The 23,019-nt window shown below is 44.5% G+C and overlaps 1 protein-coding gene across 2 annotated transcripts in view; it reads left to right on the plus strand.

Annotated features, from left to right (window-relative positions):
* LOC138511202 (long-chain-fatty-acid--CoA ligase ACSBG2-like) overlaps window positions 1-23,019 on the plus strand; it is a 737,514-nt gene that overhangs the window by 577,449 nt on the left and 137,046 nt on the right. The gene's annotated exons all lie outside the window — the stretch shown is intronic.

Below are 23,019 nucleotides of genomic sequence, written 5' to 3' on the forward strand. Positions count from 1 at the left end.
GCGAGAAGACTCATCCATGGCAACCACTCTGAATGTAGGTGGGAGAAGACTCATCCATTCTGATCACTCTGAATGTAGGTGGGAGAGGGCTCATCCATTCTGATCCCTCTGAAGGTAGGTGGGAGAGGGCTCATCCATTCTGATCCCTCTGAAGGTAGGTGGTAGAGGGCTCATCCATTCTCATCCCTTTAAAGGTAGGTTGGTGAGGTCTCATCAATACTGATCACTCTGTAGGTAGATGGGAGAGGACTCAGCCATGTGATCACTCTGTCATGTGCTGCCACTCATAGATGCATGTATCCAACTTTACTTGAGGTGTCATTCTAGGTTAATGGACATGCCATTTGACAGCATGAGTCTTTACAACAGTAGGACGGATGGTATGTCAGATACATTAAAGCCACCATGACCACTGCTACATTAGTTGGGTTGTCCGCACACTCCACCTTGTCTTTCATCCTATACCTCTGGCACAGGAACTATCATACCACGGCCGCAAGGGTCGTAATGAGGCCCATTGACTTTCATATCCCAACCCCCAAAGACATTGGATGCTCTTTCTTTTTTAATTTTTTTTATAGAATTAGCTGAATTAAATCAACTTGTCAATATCAATTTACAATATTAAACTTACATCACATAATTACAAAAGTATATATATCTTAAAATAAACAACAGGAGAGAAAATAAACATAACATTTCAACATTTCCAATGCTCCGTTACAGATCTAGGTTTAACACCTTTAAAAAATTCACAGTAGCAATTTGTATTGGCACATATGAAGTGGATAATATATATGGCCACCGCTCGTATTCATCCAAAGAGCTCATATACACACAATGCTTTGAAAAATTAGTCATTCTTGTTTCAACCAAAGTGGGGCAAAATATAATTAGATGCTCAAGTGTTTCTTTCAACGCATGGTTTTAACAAAATAGGCAAAAGTTCTGGTCATTAGAGATCAACTTGCGAGAGGACTGTAGATCTCTTGTAGGCCATAAATTGAAAGCATACACAGAGTATAGCCGATCGATATTCTGGTGAAGGAGACTTCAGAAGATATTGTTCCATCGTACGTAGTCGTTTATCCTGAAATCTATGAGTGGAGGAGAATTTGTATTGAAGACACAATTTTCTTGTTTCAATCTAGTCATTGCAATAAATGTTTCTCTTGGCTTTATCAGGACTGGAAATCAACATTTCAATTGTAACATCCGTTTTCACAAAACTATAATATGTGTCCGTAATCCACATACGAGCAAAAGCTTGTTGAGTTGAAAACAGGTACGAAGATAGTACTTTTAGTATAACATTTAGATTCGTGGAGATTAAGCATTTACGAAACAGAGCACAAATTCGCCAGTGATAGAGAGCGTTGAGCGAAATTAAACCCAATTCATATCGTAGCCATACTGTGTAAAGTGTAAAACATTTCTCCAAAATTTCGCTTTGATTTTTATCTAATATTAAGTTTGGCGAAAGAAGTTGTGTTTCCAATTCATATAATAAACATGGCGTTGCCTTTAGATTCCAGTAGGTTAAAGCAGGCTTTAATGAAAATTTGCCATAACAATGCATTAAGATTTTAGTTTGAGAGATGGCTGTGTCCAATTTGCGCTCAACGCTTTCCATCTGGCGCTTCGCATAAATAGGAACAAAGTCTAATTAGATTTTGTTAATCGACCAAACATATTTATCTCTGCCTGACTTACTAGAAGCATATTTTAATATTTGTGTTTTATCTGTATTAATTTTTAGTTCTGTCAACTGTAAGACTGATAACTGGTTACTACTTAACACTCACGTAATTATACAGTTAGAAGCAAGTACGTTCTCACCTTGGCAGACAGCAGAATATCAGATGAAAGAGCCAATGCCGTAAGTGAAAGCTCCCCCAACTGACCTGTCCCTCCCTACCGGAAGGTAAACACTCGGGTGGAAAGAACACGACCATCAGGGAAACCCTCTGGGGAAGAAAACCCTGGCTGGATCTGAGTGTTGATGGAGAAGTTGCCGTGCCAATGATTCTCACCAAAGACTGGAGTGGTCCTGGACTCGTGAAGGCTTCCTCTAATAATGGAGAAATGAAAACGATGAATAGGGATTTCTTAATAGAGAAGGGAAAAATGGAGCGATAGGAAAAGGATTCCCTCACCTTAGGATGCGGCTCTAAGTACGAATCAAGGAGAGATACCAGTGTGTCGGGACTGAAGTAGGTAGGAACCAGGATCCCTAAGATGAACAATGAGGTAAGTTAGAATGTCTATTTGGAACAAGTGGCTCTCAACGATCGAAGGAAGGAACTCGCTCTTGTCGGATATAAGAAGAGACGCAAAGTCTGTACAAATGAAGTTGAACTGGCGGAAACGCGGTCCTCTGAGATTAGAGATCGAGGATATCGGGTGAAGGGGATTCTGCAAGGATGACCTAAATGGAACAGAAGTACAGGGTTAGAGATAACAGATAAGAGGATAGGTCAAAGAAGAATGTAAACGCTAGGAGCACCTAGAAGCAAACTCACTGAGCGCCAGCATAAACAGTAGCGACGCGAAGGAAACGCAATCTCTGTTCTGTATATGAAATCAGGTGAGCGTTCCCCAGCGTCTCTGGTGGACGTGCAGAGACTGCACTGCTGCTCTCCGGCCAGGCGGTACAGCGGTCCTCCATCTTGGATGTACATACTCTGCTCAATCCACATAAGCGACTACGGTTCCAAAGGGACCAACGGCCGATATGTGTAACAGTATGCCCCCTTCTTCTGGGGGGTGACCCCGGCTTCCCTGGATGCAGTCAGAAAAAACATTGTACTAACCGGAGTGTATGAACCCCAGAGGCAGGTTCCCAAGTCCTTTCAGCAGGAGAATACCCTTTCCAATCTATGAGGAATTGCAAGCGACCTCTGCGATAACGTGAATCACATATGCTGGCCACCTCAAATTCAGAACCCGTGTCAGTCGAGACAGGAGGTGGTGGAACCTTATATAACCGATGAAAACGGTCTTGTACAGCCAATTTCACCTGTGATATATGGAACACAGGGTGATTACGAGACCATGAAGGGGGTAGTGCGAGTTTAACGGCGGCAGAGCCCACCAGGGATGTCACGCTAAAAGGTCCGAAGAATCTAGGAGAAAGTTTAGATGGAGCCAAATTATGTGGTAGGAATCAAGATGCCAACCAAACAGAATCTCCTATAGTGAGGGCCGGAGCTTCCTGGCGATGACGATCTGCATATCTATTTGCCCGGTCTTGAGCTGTTTGCAGTGACAATCTAATGAGTCTATGACCTTCTCGAATGTCTGAGATAAGGGAATCCACCCCCGTACAATTGGAAGGAGAAGTAGTAAATGAGTGAACAAATGAAGGGTGAAATCCATAAGAACAATGGAAGGGACTGGTTGGCAAGGCTGAGTGCTTACCGTTATTATAGGCGAACTACGCAAATGGCAGTAATTCCACCCAATTGTCTTGAGCTGCTGACACAAAGCATTGTAAATAGCCCTCCAGGGTTTGATTTAGGCATTCAGTTTGCCCATTAGTCTGGGGATGATATCCCGAGCTGAGGGCTCGCTTAATCCCTAAAGTATGACAGACTTTTTGCCAGAAGAGCGAAGTGTTTTGGGGTGCCCTGTCCGATACAATAGTATCCGGGAGGCCGTGTTGAGTGAAAACCTCAGAGAGAAAGATCTTGGCCATTTGTGCAGCTCCAAGCAGTTTGATTAAAGGAGTAAAATGAGCCAGGTTAGTGAAATAGTCAATAGTGACCATAATGGCGGTTTTGTTACCTAAAGGGGGAAGGTCGACTATGAAATCTGTTGAGATAATTTGCCAAGGTCTTTCAGGAATAGGCATTCGTGTCAATAACCCCAAGGGTGGTACTTGTGGAATCTTGGATTGAGAACACACGGGACATGCTGATACATAGTCTTGACCGTCAGATCTGATATTTGGCCTCCAGAAATGGCTTTGAATAAGCTCCAAAGTGGATTGAAACCCACAATGACCTGCCGCTAGGGAGTCATGGCACATATGTAACACCTCTTGCTGTAACAAAGGTGTTGGGACAAGGTCTTGGGTTCTGGGAAAATAATAGTTGTTTTCCTGGGTAAGATGATGGGTAGAAGCTATTTCTTTGCATAGTAGTTTGTTCAAGGTGGTAGCGGATTTTAGTACTTGCAGAAAGTCGGTAATGACGGCGATAAAACTTGCATTGGGAAACCATTTTTCTGGGCAGAATCGAGTAGTAGGTGAGTCTTTCCGGGATAGGGCATCTGCCCTTAGGTTGTTTTTTCTAGGAAGGAAAGTGAAGGTTATCCGGAATGAGAGGAATAAATATGCCCAGCGGGCTTGTCGACTGTTGTTAGTATGCGCATGTTGCAGTACTCTAAGATTTTGATGGTCCTTGCGGACCTCCACTGGAAATGGTGATCCCAACAACAAATGCCTCCACTATTTGAAAGCTCTTTTTCTAGCTAGTAGCTCTTTCTTTAGAACGGAGTAATTCTGTTCTGATGTATTGAAGGTCTTTGAAAGATATGCCACCGGTCTTTCATCTCCCTGGTCCGAGCGTTGTAGCAGCACTGCGCCTAACGCGTGTTGAGACGCGTTTCTCTCCACAATAAATTGCCTGGACTTATTGGGAGTAGTCAAGATGGATGCAGAGGTTAACATAGTCTTCAAGGTCTGAAATGCCTTTTGTGCCGGTTCATCCCAAGAGTAAGGAACCCCTTTCTTCAGGAGTCGGGTAATAGGTAGAATGATCTCCGAAAAGCAGGGAATGAATTTCCTATAGAAATTTGCAAATCCCAAAAATCGTTGGATGTCTTTTACACTGGAAGGAGTGGGCCATTCTAGTACGGCTGATACTTTTTTGGGATCCATGGAAATGCCTTGGGCTAACAAGACAAATCCTAAATAAGTGACTTGATCTTGGTGAAATTCACATTTAGTTGCCTTACAGTATAAATGCTTAGACTGGAGACGTTCAAGAACAATATTCACATGTCTAATGTGGACTTCTCTGTTAGCAGAATAGACTAGAATATCGTCAAGGTATATGATGACAAAATGGAACAGGGTGTCTGCAAACAGATGGTCCATAAACCGTTGGAATACCGCTGGCGCGTTCACCAATCCAAATGGCATAATGTGGTATTCATAATGTCCAAAGGGCGTCCAAAAGGCTGTTTTCCATTCATCCCCCGGGGCGATACGAATGAGATGATATGCTCCTCGGAGAACCAGTTTAGTATAGAAAGCGGCCCCCCGTACTGCTTCGAGGATGTCCGGTATTAATGGCATAGGATATTTGTCTGCTATGCTAATCTTGTTAAGGCCCCGGTAATCAATGCATGGTCTGAGCTCCTCAGAGTCTTTCTTGGGTATAAAAAAAAGAGAAGCACCCGCTGGGGAAACTGATTCAGTAATGAGTCCATTACAAAGATTGGATTGAAGGTAATCCTTTAAAGCAGCCTTTTCTCGCTGAGAAAGAACATACATCCGCCCGAAAGGAATCGGTTGGTCTGGAAGTAGATCAATATGACAGTCGTCTCTTCTGTGTGGGGGTAAAGTAGGAAATTCAGGTGTTGCGAATACAGATTGAAATTCCCTATGGCACTCAGGAATGATTTCTAGCTGATTAATAGTGGATACTGCGGTGGAATTGAAAATTTCAGTTGGAATATGGATGCCCACCGATTCCTGTGATAGACAATGGTGTACACAATATTCGGATCCTAGAAAGAGAGTCCCGGCTGTCCAGTTTATAAAGGGGTTATGAACCCTTAACCAAGGAAGACCCAGAATTACTGGAAAGTGGACGGCTCTTATAAGGTCAAAAACTAAGATTTCCTTGTGTGTAGCAATCATGCAAGTGACCTGCTCTGTCTGTTCTCGTATGGGGCCGGAACTCAAAGGACTTCCGACTACTCCCTGAATAGGAGTCACAATTGTCTTAGGTATACGGCTATCCCATGTTCCGTGGCCCATTTATCATGGCTACGATCATCATGGTCTGCGTGGTGGAAGAGGCCTCTAGGGTCAAGCTCATTCTACATGGGGAACCTGAGTGACAAACCCCTAACGCCGTTCCCCCTACGGTAGGGTTTTGGAGTTTCCCGAACCAGACACTTGAGTACAACGTGGGGGAACAATAGGGCAATCCCGCAATATGTGGGATGATGATCCACAATACATACACAGGCCCAGTGATTTTCGTCTCTCTCTCTCTCATTAGTGGACAGAGGTCCTCTTACTGACCCTATCTGCATAGGTTCTTCGGCTAAGGTCTGTTTATTAGGTATTGGAGGATGTTCAATATGCGGTCGGATACCCTTATTTTTCCTTCTTTCATGCGATCGTAGTAGATATTCTATTTGCATGGTAAGAGTAATCATGTCTGCTAGATTTGCAGGCCGAGGGACTTTAGCGACTTCATCTTTGAGCTCGTCTGACAGTCCTTGTCTAAACAAAGTAAGAAGTCCATCTTCTGGCCAACCCATCTCAGCAGACAACTGTTTGAATTGAGTAATGTATGTCAGAAGATCCTTACTCCCTTATTTAAGATCAAGAAGTCTCTCTTGTGTAGCTACAGAAATTTCTTGTCTATTAAACATTGACTTTAGACTATTTGTAAAGGCTGGGTAGGAATCTAAAATGGCATTGCTGGATGTCACTAGCGGGGTAGACCAGGCTAAAGCGGGTCCAGAAAGATGGGATATCAAGAATCATGCTTTATCCTTATCAGTCGGAAAAAAGCAGGATTTAAATGTAAATTGGACGGTACAACTGTCTAAAAACTCCTTAAGTTTATGCAGATCACCGTCGAATTTGCCCATATGTAAGGCAGATGGAGGTGATTCTGAAAATGCCCGGGCAACTTGTTGTCGTAATTGGGCATTATCTTGCTTGAGGGACTGCATTTCTAATGACATCGATTGCATAGCAGCCATGAGCTGCTGCATTTGCTGTTCCATCAGATCACTGTTTGCCAACTCAAAAAATAGCGTCGCTAACTGTCAACTGTAAGATTGATAACTGGTTACTACTTAACACTCTCGTAATTATACAGTTAGAAGCAAGTACGTTCTCACCTTGGCAGACAGCAGAATATCAGATGAAAGAGCCAATGCCGTAAGTGAAAGCTCCCCCAACAACCTTTCCCTCCCTACCCAAAGGTAAACACTCGGGTGGGAAGGACACGACCGTCAGGGAAACCCTCTAGGGAAGAAAACCCTGGCTGGATCTAGTGTTGATGGAGAAGTTGCCGTGCCGATGATTCTCACCAAAGACTGGAGTGGTCCTGGACTCAGGAAGGCTTCCTCTAATAATGTAGAAATGAAAGGGGTGAATAGGGATTTCTTAATAGAGAAAGGAAAAGTGGAGCGATAGGAAAAGGATTCCCTCACCTTAGGATGCGGCTCTAAGTACGAATCAAGGAGAGATACCAGTGTGTCAGGACTGAAGTATGTAGGAACCAGGATCCCTAAAATGAACAATGAGATAAGTTAGAATGTCTATTTGGAACAAGTGGCTCTCAACGATCGAAGGAGGGAACTCACTCTTGTCGGATATAAGAAGAGACGTGAAGTCTGTACAAATTAAGTTGAACTGGCGGAAACGCGGTCCTGTGATATTAGAAATCGAGGATATCGAGTGAAGGGGGGAGCCTGCATGGATGACCTTAATGGAACAGAAGTACAGGGTTAGAGATAACAGGTAAGAGGATAGGTCAAAGAAGAATGTAAACGCTAGGAGTACCTAGACGCAAACTCACGGAGCGCCAGCGTAAACAGTAGCGACGCAAAGTAAACTCGATCTCTGTTCTGTATATGGAATCACGTGAGCGACCCCCAGCGTCTCTGGCGGACGTGCAGAAACTGCAATGCTGCTCTCCGCCCAGGCGGTACACCGGTCCTCCATCTTGGATGTACATACTCTGGTCAATCCACATAAGCGACTACGGTTCAAAACGGACCAACGGCCGATATGTGTATCAAGTTCATTTTGTTCGATGTAGGAATTGAAAGCCACAAGTCGTTTTTGAAGACCAACTGGGGTTTTGGAGATGAGTACTAAATTGTCAGCGTACATTAACGCCTTGATGGGATACTCATTAAGCTTTGGAGAATCTGAGTAATCTAAAGCAAATGTCTGTCTTACATTGTGTAGAAAATAATTAAATATCGCTGATGCAAGCAAACACCCTTGCTTAAATCCCCGATATGTTTGAATCGCAGTTGTCAGTAATCCAACTAACGTCAAGCGAATACGAATTGACGTATCAGAATACAAGCCATGTATAATGTCACTAAATGTAGACGGGCAGTTATTCCTAGCTAATTTTGCCATGAGTATTACATGAGATATAGAATCAAATGAGGTATATAAATCTACAAATGTGAAAAAGACAGATTATTTCATTGTCTGGCATTGTGATATGATTCCATTTAGACAGCAGATTTATATTAGTGCCCATTCCTGCGACAAAACCCATTTGCTGGGGATCCCATAGTTGGTTAGAAAGTGTCCATGCATTGAAATCTCGAAAGATTAATTTTGCAAATATTTTGCCCGGCGCATCTAGTAATGCGATCGGGCGATAGGTTTGAGGCAACATGCGATCCCCTTTCTTAAACACAGGAACAATTAGCGAGGTCTTCCATGATGATGGTATCACACGTGCAGTAAAAACTTGTTGGAAGATTTTATTCAATATGGACGACCAAAGATGAGGATTAGATTTTAACATTACATTATTCAACCCATTAGGGCCGGCCGCCCGCCCGCGAGGAGCTGGCTCTTTGAATCAGACCCTCAATAGTGGGGACCGTACATTCAACTATTCAACAATTATTGCAAAAAATAGCCTCGAACTTTTTAAAGTGAAACTTGGATTTAGTGGATGTGAAGCTTTGCACCTGAAATTGGTGTTTTCACCCAATAACTGCCTCAATCTAATAGCTATATACAGACCACCGGCACTGGTCTCAGACTTCTCTCTGGAACTCTGTTCATACCTAAACACGCTAAGATCTGTCAATGTATCGACGGTCATCATGGGAGACCTGAATCTATGGCGAGGTAATGAGAAGGACAAAGGAGCCATTGCTCTGGAAAAAGCACTGAATAACCTAGATTTTAATGTACTTAACAAGGATCCCACCACCCCTCAGGGTAACCAGTTAGATTGGTTGTGTGGATATAACGTATCCTTGCAAGACTGCAGAACCACACCATGTATCTGGAGTGATCATTTCCTGATATCGGCTCACTTAAAATTGCCTTCATACGCACATAAGCATAACCCGCATACTAAAATAGCTACTAGAAACTTTAAAAAGCTAAATAAGCCACAATTAAAGACATGCATTGATAAAATTCTGAATTCCTTTCAGGATCACGACACATGTGACATTCTCTTAGACAAATATAATAAGCATCTCCTCAAGCTGGTGGAGTCTGAAGCACCCCTCACAACAAGATTTGTTAGGAAAAACAACAACAGCCAAATTTGGTTTACTTCAGAGCTCCACTCTCTGAAGAAGGAAAAGCGGTCCTTGGAAAGAAAATGGTCCATAGATAAATCTGAGGTTAGCAAAAATAAATGGAAAAGCAAAGATAAGGAATATAGGGACAAAATCAAAACAGCTAAAGCTGAATTCTTCAACTCTGAAATAGAGCATGCAGACAACAAGACCAGCAAACTCTTCAATATTCTGAAGAGTATTGAAAAACCTGCATCCATTACTCCTCCTTTTATGCCCACAGAGGCCGATTGCAATACGGTCCTAAATGCATTTCAAGCCAAAACGGATAAAGCCAGACAAAATATTATTAAAGCTAGATCCACCGCTAAACAGGATTTGCCACCCACACAAATGAGGGCAACTGTCAGAAAACAGTTTTTCAAATTTGACCCCATTTCGGAGGCAGATATGCTTGAGTTGCTGAATAATATGAACCCTACTACTTGTGCAGAAAACATCCTACCTCCTAGCATCATTCTCCAACATAATGACATTTTTGCTCCGGTCTTTCGGAGAATAGTGAATGCTTCTTTCCAAGAGGGCACAGTTCCCAGAGACCTCAAGAAAGTCACTATTACACCACTCATAAAGAAGGTTGGCTTGGATCCCAAGGATCCAGCTAACCTTCGTCCGATAACCAACTCGAACTTTATTCTCAAACTCCTAGACAAGGTTGCAACACAGCAACTCCAACATTTTGTAGAGAACCAGGGAGTTCTGCACCAGCAACAGTCAGGCTTCAGGGCGTCTCATAGCACAGAGACAGCCATGCTGGACTTGCAGAATCGGATGCTGAGTTTGCTCGATAAGAACAAGTTAGGGTTATTAATGCTCCTTGACCTAAGTGCCGCTTTCGATCTAGTGGACCATCATCTACTCATCAAGGCACTTAGAGAAAATGTGGGTTGCTCTGAAAGAGCCCTGGACTGGCTTCTGTCATTTCTATCTAATCGCCAAGCTAGAGTCCACTGGGGCAACAGTTTTTCTGATCCCTGTGATATCCTTTTTGGAGTTCCTCAAGGTGCTAGTTTATCTCCTATGCTATTTAATATATATATGCTTACTCTGTGTAGCTTACTGGTGGAAGCAGGTGTGTCGTTCACGAATTATGCGGACGACACCCAACTCATACTGGAACTGGGGGGCAGACACCACGCTAAGGACAGTGAACTGATCGCCAGGATTTATATGACAATAGACGATTGGATGCAGGCAAACTGGATGTGCCTGAATGATTCAAAAACGGAATTGATGCTGTTCGGCTCCAGCCGCCAGCTGGCAAATTTGGGACCTCAGTACAATTCTTTTCTAATCAAAAATGCCACCATTCAGGTGGCTTCTACAGTGAAAACACTGGGTATGATGGTCAATTCTGCGGTCGACTCCCATGCCCAGACCAGCTACCTGCATAAGAACACAGCGTATTACCTGAGATTGATGAAAGCTATCAAGCCGTTCCTTAATGAAGGTAATATGGCCACGATAGCTAGAGCCATTATTCTATCACGGCTGGATTATGGTAACGCTTTGCTGTTGGGGGCCTCTTCCAAGGACTTAGCTAGCTGCCAAGTGATTCAGAATAATGCGGTCAGGCTTGTCAAGAACTTAAAGAAGAAAGATCACACCACAGCAGATAGAATATCACTGCACTGGCTCAGGGTAGAAGAACGTATCAAGTTCAAGGCCCTCTGCTTGGTGCACAAGTGCTTCTATGGCTCTGCGCCGGTCTATTTGAAAAAGAGCCTAGTGCCCTATATACCGAGGAGAAGTCTACGCTCGGAGGGAAAATGTCTGCTGTCAGTCCCCAATTTCAAGCTGAAATCTGGTTTGGGCAGATCATTCTTGGTGATGGCCCCCAAATTATGGAACAGTTTGCCCGAAGGGTTGAGGTTAGAGATAAACCACCTTACCTTCAGGAAGCATCTGAAGACATATCTCTTCAGATGAAGAGCCTGGGGAAAGTATTAATTCGGGGTCTCGGACAGGCCCAGTGTCTGTTACTTTATGTCTGTCTGGTGTTGTTGGTGTATTGTAAGTGCAAGCGCCCTGATGCCTACGGGCTACCGGCGCTATACAAACTAAAATACATACATACATACATACATACAACTGTCCACCTAGCTGTTGAGACTTGAATGAATATCATTTTTTTAAATTGGTAATTAGAATAAAGTTCTGTGTAATGCGAAATCCAATGATTTTCTTGGACCCCATTAGATTGCGCTGCTGCTTGAGAATGATATGCGCGATTATTGAACAATGCCCACATGTCGGCAGAGTTTTTATTGGCCGTAGCTCTGAGCATCGCCTCACTATCATTCTGAAAAAGAAGCGCTTTGCGCACTCATAACCAATTTTGATACCTACATTTTGCGGTCCTAAGGGCACTCGATTGAACCGGCCTTGGACGAGAGAGAATACATTTTCTTTCTCGTCGATAATCAGCTTGCTTAGCTCTAATGTCTGGGTCAAAAGCATTTATATACTTGAATGCTCTCGGGCCGATGGCCATAGGGGTACTTTTGAATGGACTTAAGATATTGGAGTATTGTTCAGGCGAGTGTTGATTTAAGTTGGCATCAATTGCCTGACTAAAGGCAGTTAATTTGAGTTCCGACCAACAAAATAATGTCTTGGCGTTGTTAATTACTAGTTGTTGTCGAGACCACTGTCTGTGACTGTTAACTGTATCAAGTGACCACATTGCTTTGAGAGATAATAATTTCGAATGACTGTAGATTTGTAAAAAATACAGTCATCGTAGATATAATCAATGAGACTAGAAGAGTTCTCTCTGTGCCATGTATTTTGAGCAGGAATGTCACCTAAAACAGATCTATTGACCATATAGAAGTTTCTTTCTGTCATGAATAATGTCCATTGCTGGATGTCTTTAGATTTGTGGTTTTTACTTTTGTTCAGGCAATCCAGATTTAAATCACCTGCTAGAATGGTGAGTGTGATATCTGCGCTCATCCGTATCAAATCCTAGTTAGGCCTAGATAAAATGCCTCATGAACTAGACCAGCTGGATTACGGTACACATTCACAAAAGCAATGGTATGATTTGAGCATGTTATTTTTACTAATTGGATATAGGAACTAGTGTGACGGAATATCCTTCACTGATTTTCACTGCCAGTAGCAGGCCAGAAGGTCTCCTTTTCTCAGTGGGAATCGCTGGTAAAAGTGATACTTCATAATTATCCCAAATTGGTTTATGAGTGAGCCATGTCTCTTGAATATGTCATATGTGTTAGGAAGGTTACATATGGAGGTTTGAAGATGTGAATGACCTCGCGTATTCCAGCTGGCTAAGGAGAGCGCACACGAAGGAACCTGTATTGGTGGTTAGGTCATTACAGACTGTAGGGTACTATGTTGAATGAAGTCTCCTTTTGATTTTCAAGCATTGTTATTCAATTTAGAGCTCACATATTCCTCTCTAACTATAGCACAATCTGGATCTTGCACAATCAGGAAACCCATGTCAAATAACACCATTTTTGCTTTCCAAATTGCATTTAACACCACCCCAGATGGAATCCATGACCTCACTATCGAGGAGACAGAGTCCGAAATAAATTCAATTTGGTCGATGTCACCCGATGTAATATCTTCCAACTGCACCACGTCGCCAAAGATGTTAAGCGCGCTTCGTCTATTAAGATCATATGACTTGAATTGTCCCTCTCGACACTTCATAATTAGCGAGTGGCAAACCGATGGATGGCGCTGTGTTTGTCGAGAAGTTCTATGATCGACTACAATTTATTTGGTACTCGGCACTTGATGAATTAATAAAGGAGCGGTTTGCACCCATATAGAGCTTGATGATTCATGTGTTGAGGAATCGTATGTGCAGTCACAGACCTAAGGTCCATCTTTGGCAAATTTGACTGCGCAGAGGTCCCATCTAGGGACAGAGGAATGACTGACTGGGGAACTGTTTTGACTGAAAATGAATATCTGGAGACGCTTTTCTAAATAACCATCAACTGCTCTTTTAATGTTCTCCATTGAAATAGTCATTGCTGGATCATTCAAATCAGCCGGCTTTGGTATCTTTGTTTTAGCACCACACTCCAACTCGACTGGTTGACTCCCAGCTACTGCCTGAGTTTTACGATCTCCTTGTTTGATTACTTGAATCAGATCATTTAAGGGTCAATATGATAAAGGGGGTTTTTGTGTAATGGGATTATTGCTTGCCTCCTGAGGAGGAGTGATCACAGGACATATAGGGTTAGGAATGACCACTGTATTTTTGGTATTGATTACATCTCAAAGATTTGTCACCATGGCTGGGACAGATCAATTTTTGGAAACACTAGCAACCTTTTGAGGAGCCGTAATGTTTGTTTTTGTTTTCTTTTTAAAGTTAGGGTCAGGCACTAACAAGGTATTTCTGGCAAGATGTTTAGTTGGCACAGTACTCTTCAGCGGGCTCACGTCTACACACTCCACACTAGCCCAGGACAAATCAGATGGGCCTCATTACGACCCCGGCGCTAAACCATGGTGCTATTAGCACCATGGTCCATGCCGGGGTCCGCCATGGTGAATGGTGGAATTACCGCCCCATTCCAAGGTTGGCGGGGTGGTAATTCCCCATTCACCATGGGCCCTTCCCCATTCCCATGTTTTGCCCCATAGGGCTCAATTGGAATGGGGAAGGCGCTAAGTACGGTGCCGCAAATTGCAGTACTGTACTTAGCACCAAGGTCCCTTTGCGGCACCCTACTTTAACGCCTGCTAAAAGGAGGTGTTAAGGTCGGGTCCCGCAAAGGGAACTTGTAATGAGGTGTTAAGGGTTTAACGGCGCCGACACCTTTTACGGCGGCGCCGTTAAACCCTTAACGCCAGAGTCGTAATGAGGCCATGGTCAGTCAGACATATTACATTGTACACAACAGGATGAATACCTTGTGTAAATGTGGGCAATAGAGCGGACGGTGCTGCCTCGATGGACAGACCTACAACTGGGCCCGAGATAACTGAGGCAGGCGAAATTGTCAACATGGGCGTGATAGAGTCCAACACTGGCACGTCTTTAACATTCGATGCGAGCCATTGAGCGAGCCTATGTATCTGGGCGAATTGTCTCACCACTTTGGCATCTAGTGTCTCAAATAACTTAAAGGACTCAACATCGTAGTGTTAATGGCGGCAACTGTTAGTTCAATAATGGTGGGACTGGTACCTGATGCTTTTTTTGCCTGCGTGGCCTTGGCTGTAAGATAATGAGGCTGAATGAATGGGCGAATCGTACGTTGGCTATAAATAGAAATCGGCGATTCACATTATTGACTTGCGAATATTGAGATGTCTGATCCATCTCTACTCATAGAAGAATTATGTAGCTAACGCTCTGGCTTCTGCAGAGTGGAGTATCCTGAAAGTGAATGTGGCTCTAGTGGTACGACCATCGTTTCGAGACAGCCTTCATGGAAGCTTTTATGGGCCAAAAGGGAGGCGGATACAAAGGATCTTTCAGGTTTCTCAGGGGTTTGTAACATAATGGCGGCAGACAACGTACAGCCACTCCGCGCTGCTTTCTGGAAACTCACCGGAGTCCAAGGGATAGATTTATACGACTGCCGTGTGGCACTGGGGCCTCCACTTAATGCCATTTCAGATACTTTAGACAAATGATCAGGCATTCTCGATCTTAAAGAGTAAAAGGAATGAATCATGCACCTACTTGAGGGAAGCAATCGCCGAAGCAATCGCCCATTAAATCAAAAGGTAAAAGGGAGCCCGTTAGGCCGCAGCTAAGCGGTACTTCTCTCACGAGTGCGCATGCGCGTGCGTTCCCGTTATGTGGGGAGTTCACAGTAGTTAGGGGCGTATCAACTGCAAACACGTCTATCTACAACAAAGTAAACATGAATGACTGACCTTATTACACAACCACTAGCGTTATGTGCGTTTCATGACATGCAGTCACCTTTAAAAAGACAGTCCAACAAAAGAGAACAGAGTCCAATGTCCTTGGGGCAGCGTTTCCAAGCGGCCCAGCGGTACTTGCACACGGTACTTGCTCGCGAGTGTGCGCCACTTCTCACAGTCCCCTTCATGTTTTGATGGGGAGCATGCATTACTAGTTGGTGGTGAAAGCCTGCAGCCCCTCCTGTTTTTACAATGGTAACCGTGGTGGTGGTGGCAGTCCATCTTTGCAGGATGCGATGCATGTCTCTCCGTACATTGATGATTCATTCTTGAGTGGAAATGTGCATGACAAGCTAGTGTAGCACTTCCGGGTTATGTGCTTTCTTAATTTCTTGGGATTCTTCCTCAATCAGAAAAAGTTCTTCCTAGTCCCCCCTAACACCCGTAATTCATAGGGGCAGTTCTGGATACAGACTAGGGTGCAGTGTTCCTCCTTAGAAAGAATGGCACGCATACATTCGACTGCAATACAGTTTCAACAAAGCTCGAACACCCTGGTTGGGGTCTCTCAGAATGTTAGGCATCATGGTTGGGGTCTCTCAGAATGTTAGGCATCATGGTTGGGGTCTCTCAGAATGTTAGGCATCATGGGTTTCCTGCAGCTAGACTGCAGGTGTGTTTCTTGCAGCATTCCCTGAGGAGCCAGTGGCCTCCACTCATGGGGGACATTGGGAATCTCATCTCATTGCCCTGCAGAACTTCCAGGGCCTGCAATGGTGGATGCGCCCAACAACCCTTCTTTGTGGAGCACCTTTCCATCACCCATGCCCCTGTTGGGCACTCCTTAATGGATTGGGAACTTGCCTCAGAGAACTTCAGTGAGCGTTCTGTGGGAAAGCCAGGAGAGGTCTCCCCATATCAACTTGCTGGGACCCAGGGGATTTTTGTTCGGTGCTGAAAAAATATTTACCATCAATCAAAGGATTGACTGTGCAGGTGATAACAAACTATACCCCTGCTATTCACTACACTAACAGGTAGGGTGACATGGGAATACACAAGCCACACAGTGAGGCCATTAGCCTTGTGTTTTGGTAATCAGCAATGAAGTGTCTGTTACATTGGATAGTCCGAACACTTAAGCAGATGCCATCAACAGCTCAGAGCTGTTGGGCAGGAGGGAGTTGAACAGGGAGACCCATAGAGATCTTTCCCTGTTTGCTTCCAGAGAGAACAGGAAGTGCAACATTTACTGCTGATGGATTTCCATTCAAAGGGTATTCTGGGGATTCATAAATTGAAATTGATGTGTGCTTCCCTCCATTCACACTGTTTCCTCTGGTTTTGAGAAAGTTCAAGTGGAGCAGAGCAGCAGTGATCTTGATTTGTCAGGATAGGGGTCACAATATCTACTATCCAGTTATTCTGGACATGCTGCTGTGTACCTCTTGGAAGATCCAATGGATGTAGAATCTTTATTTCCAGGTGTGTGACAGGATATTTCTTTCCAATATGAAGTACCAAGTGTGTTCTTTCTGAACCTTCCTCGCAGTCTTTTGAACGGTTGGAGTACCAAAACTGATACCTCCTTGAGGAAGCTCTTGAAGTGATGTTATCTGCACTGCACCTGTATATCTGCTCCATCTCGGCTTATCTCTGGTCATGTTTCACGTTGATTCTGGAAAGAAATACAGCCCCGTTTTTATGGCCAACCAGCATAGTCTAGAGTTTTTGCTATTATCGTTGGTCAAGACATTGCCCAAGTGTGAGGAACTAGAGAATTCCTCTTTTCTCCCCAAGAGGGAGGCACCCCCTTTGGTACTAGGGAGGTGAGCCTGCTACTCAATACCCTTTCTAGGGGTCAGGGCAAGCGGAATCCCACTGGCGTTGACCACCCTCTGGGGACAAGGAATACACAAGTCAGGGTCCATCCCACGTCCCCCTGTACCAAGACCCCAATGTTTGTTGGTTATATGGAAATGAATGGGTAAATAATATTCAGGGCCTCTTTAAAGTAAATGGCTGGGTTAATGACCTGTACTCGATTCCACCTTCTGACCAATGACATTCTCCCCACTTCCCCAGGGAAGAATTTAAGACCAGCAGGAAACTAGCCAGAAGTGAGTGTCCAGTCCAGCAGAAAAAACAGAACACTGCCACAAGATTTGGAGGAGGGAGGTAGTCCTTTAGACAAAGGAAGAAGAGCCATGCAGAGGATGTGGAGGTTGCAGAGCAAACACGATGTGCCACTTCGCTGAAGGCAGATACTCCAAACCGGAAGGGGCAGCTGAGGCAGTAAGCGCACCACCAAGCATGCAGAAGAACCAATGTCCCATTGCCCTGATGTCAAAGTCCTGAATGGGAAGGGGAAGCGCATTAGAACCGTCCGTGAAGACTGAAGGGGACTCCAAGGCACAGAAATGCAAGAGCCTGAGAAACCGACACCAATGCTGAGCCCCAAAATGTGAGGCTAGGTACATGGTTACCAAGGCGGACTGGTTAGAAAGCGATGAGGCTGATGTCAAACCGGGCTGAGCGAACGCATAGCCCACCAGAGGCTGATGCTGAGAAATTAAAGACCCTGAAAGGGGGTGAGAGAACTGTAATATTCCAGACTGTGCGAGCCCATAGCCCACCAGAGGCTGATGCTGAGAAATTAAAGAGCCTGAAAGGGGGTGAGAGAACTGTAATATTCCAGACTGTGCGAGCCCATAGACCACCGGGGGTTGAAAAAATGAAGATCCTGCAAGAGGGTGAAATAAATGTAATAATCAGTGCTGAGTGAGCCCATAACCCACCTAGGGTGGAAAAGGAGTATGTTTCTTACCTGTAACTCCTGTTCTCCAGCATTGGTATCTTTCATGGATTCATATGCTTTGAATATTCCTTGCAGACAGCTTGGCAATCATTGGTAACATTTTATTATAGCTTATAATAGAGCTTTGAAGCTCACTTTAGTAGCCCATTCATGTCTTCTTGGGTATATTCTGCCTCAGCCCAAGGTACGTCGAGTGACAAGCCCCACCCAGGAGACCATCTTCACATTCTAACCCCTGAGAGATGGGAGTTGGTGAAATGTAGCCTTGCACCCTTGGGGTGGTAGGTGGGCGCATGTTATTCCATAAAAGTTTTTTCATGGATTCACATGCTTTGTATAGATTGCCACAGCTGTTAACATATTGTAATACGAGGCGTAACGGGAGAGGGCTTACCTTATTGAAACAAGCATTTTAGAATGGCCCGTCCGACTCTTGCTTAAGCTTCTTCTTGTTCATCCATGCAGTAATGCTTGCCAAAGGGTGTGGGGGACTGCCCAGGTTGCTGTGTAGCATATGTCTGACAGGGGAAGCCCTGCCCATAGTGCTGCCGAAGACCCCACCGCTCTAGTGGAATGAGCTTGACGTGTCCTTGTATTGGTCGATTGGCTTGAGTGTGTGCTGCTGAAATTGCGGTGGAAACCCATCTGGCAATACCTTGCTTCAAAAAAACTGTCAGAAAACTGCAAATAGTTGCAACGTTCATCGAACATTTGTGGTTCTGTAGAACTTCAGGACTCTGCAAAGGTCTAGTGAGTGCAGAGATTCGTCAGCCAGTGTGGACGGATATGCGAAGAAAACCGGTAGGGTTACTTTGGTTTGCAGGTGGAAGTTGGACAACACTTTGGAAACGAAACGTAGGATTCATTTTTAAGACAACTTTGTTCTTTTGAATCTGTAGATATGGAGGTCTAACAGAAAGTGCATTTATTTTCAATACCCATCTGAAAGACGTGATTGCCACTCGAAAAGCAGTCTTCCAGGATACAAACTTTATATGTGTAGTCGCCATAGGTTTGAACAGAGATTTATTAGGGCTGAACGCAAAGCGTTTAGTCTGCACTGAGGTGGCACTTTCTTTTGAAGGTGGTAGGTGCGGAATAGACCTCTCATGACGTGTTTTACAATGTGGGCCCTGAATATGGTAGCTACCTTGCTTCCTGGTGTATCTAGAAATTGAAGCTAGATGGATTTTTTTGGATAAGTGTGACAAAACATGTTTTGCTAATTTTAATAGGAGTGGTAGGATCTGCTGAGGTTCTATACTTAATGGATCTAATCATTGTTGAGAAAACCAAGTGTAAAAACGACTCCACTTGTATTATTATGATCTGTTTGTGGATTCCGCCCAGGCAGCCTTAAGGATGTTTCTGCATTCCTGCTTGAGTAGGTCTTGTCCAAACTCGTTGAAGTCAGGAGGCAGGCTTTTAATTTGAGGACCCCTAGGTTGTGATGTAGCACCTGCTGTCTGCACATGGAGAGCAGGTCAGGGTCCTGAATCCAAGGGATTGGACTGTCCTGGGATAGGTGAACAAGGTCTGAGAACCACTGTTGTCTCGCCCATGTTGGCGATATGAGAATTTCTGTGCATCTGCATGTCGCAATCATTTGTAGGACCTTGCGTATCACCGGTGTTGGGTGGAACGCATAGAAAAATATTCCTTCCCATGACATTGCAAACACATCACCTAGAGATCGACGATGAGGTTATCTGTTTGCGAACAGAGGGCATTTCTTGTTCTCCCATGTGGCAAATAGATCGAAGGTCGGTGTTCCCCACTTGTTGAAGATGTGTAGGAGTTCCTGTCCACCAGTTGCCATTCATGTGACTGGATGTTGGCTCTCCTCAGTTGGTTTGCCGTTTCGCGTACTTTTCCAGGGAGGTGAAGTGCTTGTAGTTGCATGCTGTTTTTGATGGCCCAATGCCACAACTGTTGGGATTCTCTCGAGAGCACCCTTGACCTTGTGCCCCCGTTTTTGCAAATAATACATTGTGATCACGTTGTCTGTGAAAACTCTTACCACTTAGTTCTTGAGCACTGGTTGGAACGAGTGAAGCGCCTTCAGTTCTAAGATGTTGCTGTGATGTTACGTCTCAGCCGGGGCCACCGGCCCTTTACTGATAGCTGGTTTGCGTGCATGCCCCATCCTGTCAGTGAGGCATCTGTGATCAGGGTATCTTGAAACCGTGGATCCCTGAATGGGATGCCCTTTGTGATGCAAGACGGCGTGAGCCACCACTGCAAGCTGTCTGTGAGTGAGTTTGTTACCATCAACTAGTCGGTCCATGATCCTTTTAGCTGGGACCACCGATCTGCAATGAATTCTTGTAGCAGTGTAATTTGTAACCTGCAATGTTGTATTAGGGGAATGCCGGATGTCATGGTGCCCAGTAGTTGCATGAATGTTCTGACTGCGATTCTGGTGCCCGGGTAGAATTTCATGATTAGATGGAGTATTGACGCTGCTTTCTCTACCGACGGACGTATCCGGCCCTCAGTGGTGTTGAACTTTGCTACATTTGCTTGAATTTATTGCAAGGCCGAGGTGTGAAAGAGTGTTGGACACCTGCTGGATCGTCATTTCTGCCACCCGCTGCGAGGGTGCTCGTACTAACCAATCGTCGAGATATGGATACACATGGTATCTTTTTTTCTGAGCCAGGTATTTTGTGAATGTTCTTGCATAGTCCAAACGGAGGACTTTGAATTCATAGTGATTTGTTCCCACAATAAATCTTAGAAACGTTCTTTGGCTTTTCCAAATGGGAATGTGAAAATATGCATCTTTGAGATCCAGTGACACTAGGAAGTCGTTGTCCGTTACTGGCTTTGTGACATCTGCCAAGGTGACCATTTTTTACTTTTGTTTCTTGACATCTTTGTTTAGATTTCCTAAGTCCAGAATTGGTCACCATGATTTGTCCGGTTTTCTGACCACAAAGAATCTTGAGTAGCTGCCCTTGCCTCTCTGATTTTTGGGATTTTTTCGATTGTGTTTTTTATGAGCAGTTTCTCCACTTCACTTGTTAAGATGTTAAAGTGCGTTTGGTGTTGAAATACTGGGGGCGCCAGAGGGGGGTTTCCCTGGAATTCTATGATGTGTCCTTTTTGTATGATGGTCTAACACTCATTTGTCTGTCGATAACTGTTGCCACTACTGTAGATGGTACTGCAAGTTGCCCCCCACTTGCTCAGCCCACCCGTGTGTGCCCGCGGTCGATGGAAGTCAGGCTTGTTTTTGCTGTCTTCCCCTAGAGGCGGATGTTGACTGTCGCCTTCTTGGAGCTTGCTTATAGTCTTTTTGTTTGTATGGGTATGCCTGGCGATACCCCTGGTAGTATGTCTGTGAATAGGAGGCTCCCCTCTGGTAAACTCTTCTGCCTGTATTAGTCACCGCAGAGCGACCCGAGACTCCTCAGAAGGAGCAAAAAGTGCATCTCACGTCAGGATGGGAAGCATCCTCGTTGTATCTGTGTCTGTTTTTATCACTTTAAGGGCGTCGTCAATTTTGGGACCAAAAAGTTGGTCTCCCTCGAAAGGTATGTCTAGTACCTTTGATTGAACATCTGCTCTGAAATCTGTGCATTTTAACCATTTTAACTGTAGTTCCAATGCTGTTGCTGATTTGTTTAAAACCTGTTTGCGCTATGTCGACTGTGATGTTGATCGCATTACTGGAGGCGCCTTCCCCTTCTCTTAAGATGTCCAGGATCTGTTTTCTTTTATCTTCTGGCAAGTACTCTAATAGCAGTGCCATCTGGTTCCACATCTCGCGGTCGTATCTTGAGATTATTGCCAGTGAAATTTCAGCTTTTATGTTGTGGTTCCTGTGGCCAGAATGTTCTTGCCAAATGAGTCTTGTTTCCTGCTGTCGTTGTCAGGTGGTACTGCGCATTTCTGACCTTGAACATTTGACTTTCTGCATGCTGTTGCGGACACTACTGATTCGGGGGTTGTATGCGATGTAAGACATTTCGGGAATATCTCCGGCTCCTTACATTTCTTCTACAAGTGGCCTTTTAATGCTTGCTCTGAGAAAGGTTTTCACATGAGCAACAGTAGTTCTTCCAAAACATGGGCTTCATTACACAGTAGGTGGTAAGGGTTTACCGGTACCAATAAGGGCACCGGTACCGGTAAACCCTTACCGCCTTACTACGAGTTCCCTTTGCAGGACCCAACCTTAACGGCTGGTTTTACCAGCCGTTAAAGTAGGGTGCCGCAAAGGGACCTTGGTGCTAATTACGGTACCGCAATTTGCGGTACCGTAATTAGCGCCTTCCGCCATTCCCATTATGCCCTATGGGGGCAAAAATGGGGAAGGGCCTTGATGAATGGGGAATTACCGCCCCCGCTCACCTTGGAGTAGGGCGGTAATTCTGCCATCCACCAAGTCAGACACTTTAAAATACCGGCGGCAACCATGGCGCTAATAGCGCCATGGTTACCGCCTACCGTGTAATGAGGCCCATGGACTAGAATGGTAGTTGACATTACCACCTTTCTGAGCTTGTGCCTTGAATCAAAAAGGAAACAATCCTTTTTCTGCTCAGAGGGTACTAGGCCGAATTCCTCACAAGCCTTTTGGACCATATTGTGAAATGATGTTATGTCGTTGGGTGGTGACTGACACAATGGTTCACCAATGTCCGTATCCTCCCAGTTTTCTGGCTCCAGTGATTTTGAGGTAAAGGTATCAGTGTCTCTATTACCTCACTCATCGTCTGTGGTAGAGGATTAGAGTTCTCCCTCTTCCTGACTGTATGGGGAATGTTGCAGCC

The sequence above is a fragment of the Ambystoma mexicanum genome, chromosome 6p (genome assembly GCF_040938575.1).
Source record: "Ambystoma mexicanum isolate Mex_15411 chromosome 6p, UKY_AmexF1_1, whole genome shotgun sequence".
NCBI classification, from domain to species: Eukaryota; Metazoa; Chordata; class Amphibia; order Caudata; family Ambystomatidae; genus Ambystoma; species Ambystoma mexicanum.